This window comes from Canis lupus, chromosome 29, assembly GCF_003254725.2.
Source record: "Canis lupus dingo isolate Sandy chromosome 29, ASM325472v2, whole genome shotgun sequence".
Lineage (NCBI taxonomy): Eukaryota > Metazoa > Chordata > Mammalia > Carnivora > Canidae > Canis > Canis lupus.
In genome coordinates, this window is record NC_064271.1 from 21,982,895 (window position 1) to 21,994,488 (window position 11,594).

Genomic DNA, 11,594 nt, shown 5'->3' on the forward strand with positions numbered 1-11,594 from the left:
CCCTGTACCATCGAGCAAGTGGCCTTTCTGCTTCCGCTTCTCCAAAACAACGCACAGTGTTTCCTCCCACCTAGAGAAACCTAATGGTTAACCATCAAGGCTAATTTGTAAAAGAAAGTTTACATATCATATTTTAAACATTTACACAGTTTTAAAATAAATACAAGCCTGAAGCCAGCTCCAGCCCTCTCCCATTGCTTACCTGCTGTGGAAGTGTGTTCTTCCCAAGTCTTCAAAAAACCAGAGTGTTACTCAAGCTCTGATGGTGAAGTGCTGTCTAGAATCTGCAAAAGACCTGGGCAAAATGTCCAGGGCTTCTCCCTCTGCACCAGTCTTTGATTTATCTTGGGAAGAGCTTTGATTATAAAATGTGCATAGGACTTGAGGCGTAAGAAAAAGCAGACTGAGGGAAATCCTGGAGACACTATATATATTCCTGGCTCAGTTCTGTTACTACCCCCTGAAGCTGTCTTTATGGTATTTAAACTTTTGAAGAAAAGTGATACAATGCAGAGAGATCTATGAGATACTAAACAGCCAAACATCTGTAAACAACTTACCAGTTCACAGTTGTATCAGTGTCTGTAATGACATCTACCCTCTATGCTCATCATTCCAAATTCTGTATTTCTGACCTCAGCTCTGCTCACAAGGGACAGATCCTGGTAGCCACTTGATGGCCCACAATTCTTCAGATGCAATATGTTTGAAATCAAACATTGGACAACCCCCTGAGCACTGCCTCCTTTCCTTTAATTTCCTGTATTGATTAAGAGCACTCTGTCCACTACATCATCCAATCCAGAGAATGGGAATCTTGTTGGGTAATTCCCTCTCCCTTGGCCCCTGCAATTATCCGATCAAGTCCTGCAGGACTACCTCAAATCCTTTGCAGGAGAAAGCGCGCTATAAATTATTCATACCTACATATACAAATAAAGGCCCTACTTATAGTTTCTCTAAAACGTCCCTAAAACTCTGTCCATCCATCCCACTCAGCGTGCCCCACCCTAGTGACCTGAGTTCATCTTGACTGTTGCCAAAAGCTCCTAACAGGGCTCTGCATCCAGTCTAGCTGCTGTCCCCCCCACCCCCACCCCCCACCATCCATCCTCCAGGCCAGAGTCAACTTCCTAAAACACAAGCCTGATGATATCACTTCCTTCCTGGAAAGCCCAGCGTGGCTTTCCATGGGCTACGGAATGAAGTTCCAACTTGACTGACTCCCGAACATGAACTTGGTGACTGGCTTCTGGGAATTCCCAGGTGCCTCTCCCACAGTGTCCAAATCTGAGCATTCCCTTTCCCTGGGAATACTGTGTTTACCTAGGGGACTCCTGCTTATTCATCACAATTCAGCCCAGGGTTCTTGTCCTCTGTGAAGCTGACCCTGCTGTCTCCAACCCCCAAAGACTTAGGCGACCCCTTCCCCCTACAACTGCCCAAAGCTCTTTTACAGCACCAACGACATTGCTTTCCATGGCCTTTTCCTGTGTTTGTCTCCTCTCCCACAGGTGAGTGATGTGAAGATGGCAAACCTGCTCGAGTTCTCTAACTTCAGGACCAGGCACATTGCATGTGTTCTCTACTGTCAGTGAATAAATGGAAGAACAAATTCTCTAGCCATGGCTTTTAAATGGATAAATGGCTTAGCATATTAATTTCCCTATCTGCGAATAAAAATAAGAATGAGAATCAGCAGGCCAATATTTTTACAGCAATATTCTTCTACATAGAAGGACAAAAAATTATGATATCCCAGCATTATTTCTGTAAGGACAGTGACATTTACTGTAAAACTAGAACATGAGAGCATGGATACGCCGACACTGACGTAGAGCGTGATGTCCCAATGCAGTATTGTTAAAGGGGGGATACTAAGGAGAAAAATGTTTAAAGCCTAAGACTTTTGTAATGGGGAAGCATAAAAAAATTTATTTTCAGAGCTCCCCAGACTTTTCTTTGGTGGATTATAGAGTCATTAAGAGCCCAGACTCACAAGGTTTGAGTCTCAGCTCCAGCACTTAAGAGCTCCGTGACTGTAACTTGCCTGTCTGTGCCTCAGCTTCCCTGTCTGCAAAATTACTATGTTAATAGCACCAACCTCACAAATTATTATAAGCATTAAATGAATGAATGCATCTAAAGCACTTAAGACAACGTGGCATAACACAAGAGCTCAGTAAGTCACATATTTTCCTCAAAATAGCAGGATACATTTCCTAAGTATCAGAGATGGTCGGATGCACTTGAAATGGCATGCCTCCTACACGATCAAGCATTTTTGTATTTTTGTGGTTCCTCGTCGTTAGTTATTGCCCAGAGTTTTACAAAACCCACACAGTTTCATGACGTGTACTTGAAGATTTAGAGAAATAGTTCCAAGATACAGGATATCAGGGAGTTTATCCCCAGCTCCTTGCCTTTACTGTCCACCAGCTTTCATTCAGGGAAGATCAAGCCAGAACAGGGCATGCAGGAGCCCCAGGGACACACCAAGCTGTGTGTGCCCAGTGCCACTGTGCCATCTAGTGGACAGAGAGCTCAGCCGCCCTCCTCTCGGAGGAGCTGGATCCCAGGAAGGGGTTGGCCCATAACTGTTCTGGTCCATCTGGCCAGCTCCCGGGTCATCTCATAACACCCCCTCACCCCTTGATGTGCATCATCAGCACTAATCATCTGAGATGCTGGGAATCTCCTGTAAGCTCACAGCTCTACCGATGAATTCAGCGTGTCCACCAGCCATAACAGCCGTCTTTGCAAAAGGCAGGAGACAAGAAAGGGATGAAAATGGACACGACGGTGTTTATAGTAGTGAGAAAAAAAAGCTAGCCAACGTTCACCTGTGTTTTAATAAGGATCTACCGAACAGGCCAGCCAGCAAGACGTGCCAATGCGTAGTGACTTTTTGACCTCCGTTGCTGGCTTGGGTGCATATTGGCACGAGGAAATCTGGGCTGACAAGGGCTGAATCGACCAAGGGCTGAATCCCACTTTATTGAAATGTTTTTAGGGGAGGCCAACCGCTCTTTGTAGGTGATTAAAAGCTTATCCCCAGAAGGCAAGTAAACACTCCCCCGCCAATAACTCAGCTCTGGCATGCAGCGCGAGGGGTATTGAACACCGTAAGGGGGAGAGAGCATCCACATAAAAACCCAATCAAAGGCAAGGTCTGCCTTTGAGGGGCGCTTGGGGGCCAGTAACCCACCTCGTCTTTATTTTCCACTCACAGTTCTTGGCCACAGTGACCAGGCGGACCAATATTAAACTTGAAAGACAATGGGTTTGGAATCAACAACTAACTGAAATCACGTGCTCGGGCACATTCAGCACATTCCGCCAGTAGATGTATTAACCAGTAAGTTGGCAATGGGTGAGTTGAGCTGCATCCTGCCCAGAATGCAAGTCCTTTGGATGATCCATTTATTTCACGGTCCTTTTGAACATTTCATATACCATTGTTAGAATAAAGTCTCTGGGACGCTATTTGTCCCAGAACACTGAATTTTGATGAAAAGAAAAATTCCAAATCAAGAAGATTCAAGTAGGAAGGATTTTTAAAATATTTTCAAATAAAAGTTGGGTTTTTAAAAAAAATTTTTAAAGCAGCATGGTGGTGGGAGTTATAGCACAGAGAGAAAGTCTAGACACATAGGTACATTCTAATTACATTCTCTTTTTTGCTAGTTCCAAATTTACAGAATCAAAACGCTCTTCTCTTTTTAAATTTATTTTATTTTTATTTATCTTATTTTAAAGTTTTATTTTTATTTAGTTTCAGTAATCTCTACACGCACGTGGGGTTTAAACTCAAGACCTGAGATTAAGTGATGCATGCTCTTCTGACAGAGCCAGCCAGGCATCCCAAAGCCTTGTTCTTTATAAAGATCAATTAGAGAAAATAAACTGAGTCAAAGCAGCACTTTGTAAAAATGCTAAAGGAGCAAAAATTGCTACTAAACAGTCCTGTTTATACAGCAAAGACTTACAAGAGGGAGGAACATCTTGTCCCATCTCATGGGTGACTAGCTGTCCTGAGCCAGGAAGCCCTGTTTACGTTCTCTGATGGCCCTCTGTGGACACAGTCCTTGAGAGTCTAGAGTTAAGAGAGCAGCACTTCAGGCCACATGCCTCCAGTTCCTAATCCTTTACCCAACCCAACAAAAAATGCAGGCCCAGAGGAGTCGGCGTCACTCAGCTCATGAGTGGCAGAGCTGGTATTCAAGATTCCAAAGTTCATGTACTTAACTTCATTTCATTGCTTCTGCAACAGGAACCCATTTTGGAGGAGGTTCATTCATTCATGTATTCTTTATTCATTCAAAAAATTTTTAAGCTTCCGCAGACTATTAAGATACCATAGCGAATAAAATATAGCCCCTTCTTGCAATGAATGTGTCATCTGGTAGAGAAAATAAGGAAGCAAGTCAACAGTTACAAAGCAGTGTGCTGAGCTCCTCTAGGTAGGTCATATGCTGTGGGCACAGGACAGAGGTTATCCAAGTCAGCTCTGTAGGTTGGGGAAGTTTTCATTAAAAGACTTGTCACTGAATCCCAAAGGATGAATAGGAATCAATCAGAAGAGAGAGGGGAAAGGTGTTCTAGAAAGGCCTCCAAACATGAAAGAGTATGATAAATGCAGAAGACTGAAAAGTTTGGACGTGGCTAAAGCATAGGGTTTCTGCATGCACATTGTGTGTGTGTGTGTGTGTGTGTGTGTGTGTGTGTGTGTAGCTGTGTACTGTGTGGGAAAGGAAGTAATGTGGAATGGAAGAGAAGGAGATGAGACTGGGTGCAGCCAGATTCTAAGGGTCTTGAATACCATGCTACGTAGGCAGTTAAGATTTCAGCCTGAAGGTAATGGAAAGTCACTGAAAGATTGTATCTTGATGTGATTTAATATCTACTTACAAGGGCACCTGGGTGGCTCAGTAGTTGAGTGTCTGCTTTGGCTCAAATAGTGGTCCCGGGGTTCTGGGATCGAGTTCCACATCGGGCTCACTGCATGGAGCCTGCTTCTCACTCTGCCTATGTCTCTGCCTCTCTCTGTGTGTGTCTTTCATGAATAAATAAATAAAATCTTAAAAAAAAAAAGAAAGGAAAAGGAATAAAATTCATAATGATTTCAAAAAAGAAATAGCCTATTTCTCCAATTTCATAAATATTGACTACTAGACATCCTTTATAGGAAGAAGAAAGAAGCTATAATGAGCTGGAAAACCATCCTGAGGCCCACATACCCGCAGGGGTGCCAAAGGGTTTTCCCAGTAGATGCCTTAGCACCCTGCCTGGGACCCCTCCACCCTGCCCCCAGAGGGGGCAGATGACTGATCTGGGGCAGCCTATCCAGGACCTAAGGGGTCACGTGTGGTGTAGTTTGGGGCCAAACTGCCTGTCAGGGATGACAGTACAGTACATTCCTCAAACCCTATTCTGAGGAGTTTGAACAGGACACATAGAGGGTTGAACGGTATCTGGAGGAGAAGTCGAACAGATTTATAAAAACAAAGATAGAGACTATCTGGCCACGGTTACAGTGTTCTCATGCTACCCAGGGGGCACCAGAATAACCTCACTCCTAGACCTTTCCATTCCCCAACCACTTCCACTCTGGGTGAGCCCTGGTCCTCTAAGGCTGGGCTCTTTGGTGGAGATTCTTTGTCCTTGATTCTATGGTATTCTCACAACGGTGCCCTGGAAAGCCAAGTGAGTGTGCTTCTGCTCCTGGTAACCAAAGAAGAGCAGTGAACACACACACCGGTGTCAAGGAAACCTGACCCGGGCTGAGATTTGTTGAGGCCACATCAGACTTATCAGCAGTTTTTATGGATTGTTATTTAATCTCCCACTGTGCAGTCTCCTGGTCCTGCCTTGAGGAAGGCAGAACCCAGTCCATAAGTCCTCATCGTGGGGTGACAAGTCTGTGGAAGGTGTCACAACAGCACTTTCAGCAGAGTCAAGAAGACATGGAGACTTTTACGAGGGACTGGAAATCAACCAGTAGGTGCCCGGAAACAAGGTGCCCCACTCTTGGGGCCTCTTTGGAGCTGTGAAGAGCCAAGCACCCAGGTGGTGGCCTGAACAGCTCCTGGAATGGCTTCCCTGGAGCCCTTGGAGCGTGTGACCCCACGGCACTACCAGGCCTTGAGACCCTGCCTGAGCACCAGCCGGTCTAATCTCCCATTGACACTGCTGTCCGCCAAGGCTGCGGGTGGTGGAGATCACCACTGTCTAACCAGAGACATTGCAGGCTTTTTTTTTTTTAAATATTTTATTTATTTATTCATGAGACACACAGAGAGAGGCAGAGACACAAGCAGAGGGAGAAGCAGGCTCCGTACAGGCACCCCAACGTGGGACTCGATCCCGGGTCTCCAGGATCATGCCCTGGGCTGAAGGCAGGTGCCAAACCGCTGAGCCACCCAGGGATCCCCCATCACAGGCTTTCTAAGGAGCATTTTACCTGTCCTAGGCTGGTAACCAGGAACAGGAGGTCCCATCCTGCTTCTGGTTATACCATTAAGTTCTCTGGCATCTGAGAACAGCACCGTCTACACTGCCCGCCGGTCTTCAACAAATGCTCAGTTCCTGCTGCACCTTGTGGGATCATTTTGAACAATTAAAGGGAGAACTCCTGCCCCCTGCCGGCCCCCTACAAAGTATGAAGGTCTTTGAAAGGACAGATATGACTAATGATCCCAAAACATAGCCGGGGACACTTTTTTTCTTTAATTAAGTTATTTACTCTCATTCCTTTGGTTCTTGAAGGAAAGATAATCTCAGGAGATTGTTTTCCTAGCCTTTCCTTTTATTTGCCCCTTCGGAAAGCAGACGCCTGTTCTGAATTACTCAAATATGCCTCGAACTCAGAAGCATGCTTATGATTATGCCCTTTTACACATTTAATGTGGAAAAACCTCACTAACGAGAAAGCAGGGCGGCGCAGAGACAACGAGGTGCCTGGGTCGCCGAGCTGGGTGCGCCTGTGCGGCTCCCAGGCCTGCGCCCAGCTGCTCCGCAGCTGCCCCAGGTGCCCGCCGCCCCGCCCGGGGGCTCTTCCCACGCCCGCGGAGCAACCCCGGAGAGGCCAGCCCGGGCCTTGGGGACATTTACTCCGCAGAGGGAGGAGACGTGAGGAAATCAAGCGAACACAAGTGACTCAGCCAGCTCCAGCAGCTATTTTATGACCCGGACTACACAGAAGAGGAAGCCCCGGGAGACGGAGCGCTTTGAAGGCCACGCGGCCCCCTGGATGGGCAGGGCTGCGGCGGCCCACGTGGCACCCCCACCCTGCTGTGGTCGCCTCCTCGTCACCCTGTGGGGGAAGGAGAGAGTCCCGCCCCAGGGCTTGGGAGATGGCCACACGCTGGCCGGGGACACTGGACAGATGCGATTGGCGCAGGGAGGGAGGAGGAAGCCGCCTGCAGCTGGAGCCTTGCAGGGGTTGCAGGGGTTGCACGGCAGGTGAACCGGCGGGGGGCGGTGGAGGCAGGTGTTGTACTGTCTCAAGAGGGTGGGCAGCCCCCAGGTTCCCAAGGGAGGATGCGGTTGGCTTGTCTGAGTGACTCCGTGGCCTGACCTCAAGGGTGAGCAAGCACTGTGCGTGGTGTGGGTGGCGGGCAGGGCCCTTTGGCTAAGGCAGCTTATCCACAGGCGCAGAGTGGGGGGGGGGGGGTGACCCTGTGGTTAGGCCTTTCGAGGCCCTTCTGGTTTCAGATGTCGGGACAGCACCTAACCCACACCCTTTGCCACATCTCCTTCCTTTCCATCTTCTGGGCTCACGAGATGGATTTCTCTGAAATCTCTTTCTACATCCTAACATGTGTGCGACGTCCCTCTTCGTTGCCTATACTACTCACTTTTGCATAAGAATTGTTTCCTATCTAAATGGCAGGCTTCTCAGCCCGTGGGGCAGGAGTATTTTCTAGGGGGAAACTGAGATAGATAGTATGCTCAGAGGCCAATAAACACGTTCCAGGCAGAGTTCTAGGGGCTGCCTACAGGAGTTTTGTCAGTTTGAAGCAACAGAATCCTTAGTGTAATGCTGGCTAAGGTCCTTGTGATCCAGCTTTACCTGGAGGAATTGTGGGAACTCCATTAAGATGCAAAACATTTGATGAGAATGACTCGGTTCTGCTCTGTAATTAGCTCTCATGTAATTGATCGTGCTTTGTTAAGTCCAGTGAATTACACAGACACATGAAACCAAGGGAAACGCTCCACACTATTGTGGTGGGACTCCTGCGAGGTAGAGTTCTGGGATTTCATCTTTCTTTTGCTTGTCTTGGAAATGAGTATAGATTCAGAGGAAGGGGACGCCTGGGTGGCTCAGCAGTTGAGCATCTATGTGCCTTCGGCCCAGGGCGTGATCCTGGAGTCCTGGGATCAAGTCCCACATCGGGCTCCCTGTATGGCACCTGCTTCTCCCTTGGCCTGTGTCTCTGCCTCTCTATGTCTTTCATGAATGAATAAATAAAATCTTTAAAAAAAATAGATTCAGAGGAATCTACATGCAAATATGGCACAGAGATGTCCCATGGGCCCTTCACCCAGTTTCCCTCAATGGCACCCCTTTCTCTTTGTTTACCTTTCTTTTCTTCCCTTCTCTTTTCCCCCTCCTTCCCCTCCTGCCTCCGTGCCTTCCTTCCTCCTCTTTTCTCCTTTAGGATCACCATATAGTGCCTGGGTAACAAGGAAAAGAGATGATCAAGAGCAATGTCACTAAGTTAATCGCCCCACGTGGCTGCTGGCTTCCCCCCACTAACTCTGCACTGGTGAAAGGAGTGGGACGGTTGCGCCTGCAGCCTGGGGCTGGGGTGTCTGCCAAAGCATCAGGACAGCAGCAGTGGTCTCAGGTCTCAGGCTCTACTTGTCCTTTGTCAGTAGCCTCCTAAGAGCTGAGTTGAAGGTCATCTTGCCCTTCCGTGTGTCCTGCACTTCTCCGGCTGTCTGTACTGCTTGGTAGGGAACAGTATCCTGCTGCTGCTGCCTCCTCCGCCCCCCGGAGGTCTAGGTCCCCACCCCCATGGCCACCAGGGTCCTATCACCAGGGCAGGGCTGCCCTCAGCCCCTCTCAGCGGGATCATTCACTTCCAGCCTAGATATTTTCTGTGCAACGTATTAACCAGACCTCTTGGTCTCCAAGACCTCAGGAGGCGCTGAATCACTGCCTGCCCCTTACTGCGGGAGTGACCAGAGTGATAGCAAATGACAATTCTCACATTCCTCCTCTCCATCAGTCCTGTGGTTAGCATCACCAGTCCCTCCTGCTGTGAAATTCAGGATGTTCTTGTTACTGTTCTTACATTTTTCTATTGTTTCTGACTTTGATAGTTGTCACATCTTGGAGTAACTTCCCAGGGAGTTGTCCAAGAATCCTCTTTTCTGAAAGTCACTCAGACCAAGACAGATAACAGACATCAGACCAGATGGCAGTCTTGGAGGATGATGCTTCGGCCTTCGCCGTGTCACAATGTGTGTTGACACCAGCATTGGCTCCGGGCTGTAACCCTGCAAAACGAGCCAGCGTCGTATTCTATGAGACACGGCAGGCCAGAACCTTAGGAAGCTGAGTTCTTCCTTCCTCGCCCCTACCAGGGCCTCTCCCACCCACTAAACTTGATTTGCAAAAAAGAATTGAGAAAAGGAAGGGGGTTCTTGATTTTATTGTAAAGCGCTACAAAGTGGCTGTGTAATGCGATTGAATAATTTTATCATTTTTTCTTTAATTCATGAGAGACACAGAGAGAGAGGCAGAGACATAGGTAGAGGGAGAAGCAGGCTCCCCGTGGGGAGCCCGATACGGGACTCGATCCCAGGATCTTGGAATCACAACCTGAGCCGAAGGCTGTTGCTCAACCCCTGAGCCACCCAGGTGTCCCTGGATTATTAAGATTTTATAAAACCAAGAGTTTTGCTGTCAAAGGCATCCAGCAGAATACCAAGAACCTGGCCAGAGAGAGCCTGGCATATTGGCTAAATTTGGATGAAAATCACAGCCTCGGGATCAAAACCTCAGGATCACACAGCTGTGTGACCTTGTGGACGGCACTCAAATCTCCAATTCCTTGGCCTTAAAAAGAAACTGATAAGAATACCTAGTAAGAGGGATTTATACAAATCAAAGGAGATAAGCATATACTGCGCTTGCTACAGGTGCCAGCACATAGCGGGAACTCGAAAATGTTAGTTAGCTGTTACCATCTTAATAAATACATGCTGACAATGATGATAAGAACAAAATTCATAGAAAAAAACTTCTCTGCCTCAAAGCAGTTACTGTCCTCGGCCACTCTAGTGTTGGCCAGGAGTGAGGTATTTTTAGCTGTGGGTAGGAGGTAGAACTGAGCCAGAGCAGAAGCCAACTACCACGGGGCATTCTGGCTTTCTGGGCTACACATGCTAAACTCTTGCTGGATAAAAGGCCGACATGAGTTGTGCCTGCCTTCTCATTATCGATGTGTCCTGAGATGTTGCAGGGGAAGCAAACGTTACACACAACCATATTTTAAACTCACGGGGGAATTTTCTGTTTTTAAGAGACTCTTTCCAAGTAGTCTGTTTATAATACAAAGTATTAATAAGTTTATTAAATGCAAATGATTGTTCAAGTTTCTTTATTTTTTTAAAGATTTTATTTATTTATTTATTTATTTATTTATTTATTTATTAATGAGAGACCCAAAAAGAGAGAGAAGTAGAGACCAGGCAGAGGGAGAAGCAGGCTCCATGCAGGGAGCCTGATGTGGGACTCGATCCTGAGTCTCCAGGATCAGGCCCTGGGCTGAAGGCGGCACTAAACCGCTGAGCCAACCGGGCTGCCCTTCAGTTTCTTTAAAAGAGGGCATTCTGAAAGATTTTTTAAATTGCCACTAGACTGATAACATTTTTATAGATGGGACTGAGTGGGAAAAATTATTGCCTTAACATCTAGACCCAGGGCTCCTAGGGAGGAAACTTATTTTTTTTTTTAAGATATTATTTATTTATTCATGAGAGACACACAGAGAGAGGCAGAGACATAGGCAGAGGGAGAAGTAGGTTCCCTGCAGGGAGCCTGATGCAGAACTTGATCCCCTACCCAGATCATGCCCTGAGCCAAAAGTCAGATGTTCAACCACTGAGCCACCCAGGTGTCCCAGGAAACTTATTTTTGCTCAAGAAAACACATCGATAAGCCACTTTGGGACAGAAAATAAGACTCAGAAGAGCCAACCAAAAGAAGTGGCCAAACTTCACAGTGTTAAAATTAAGCAGGCATAAGGGGCGTCCCTGGGTAGCTCAGTAGGTTAAGCATCTGACTCTTGATTTTGGCTCAGGTCATGAACTCAGAGTCTTGAGATCGAGCCTCATGTTGGGCTTCAGGATGAGTATGGAGCCTGCTTAAGATTCTCTTCCCCACCCCCCTCTGCCTCTCCCACTGCTCCTATGCATGCTCTCTCTCTCTCAATAAGTAAATAAATAAATAAATAGTAGGCATTTGGAGGTAGGAGGAGAGCAGGGACTCTGGGGATGTTGAGCAACTCAGGTTAGCAGCTGGGCAATTGGGTTCCCAGATATGGGGTCAAACATTATTCTGTATGTTTCTGTGATGG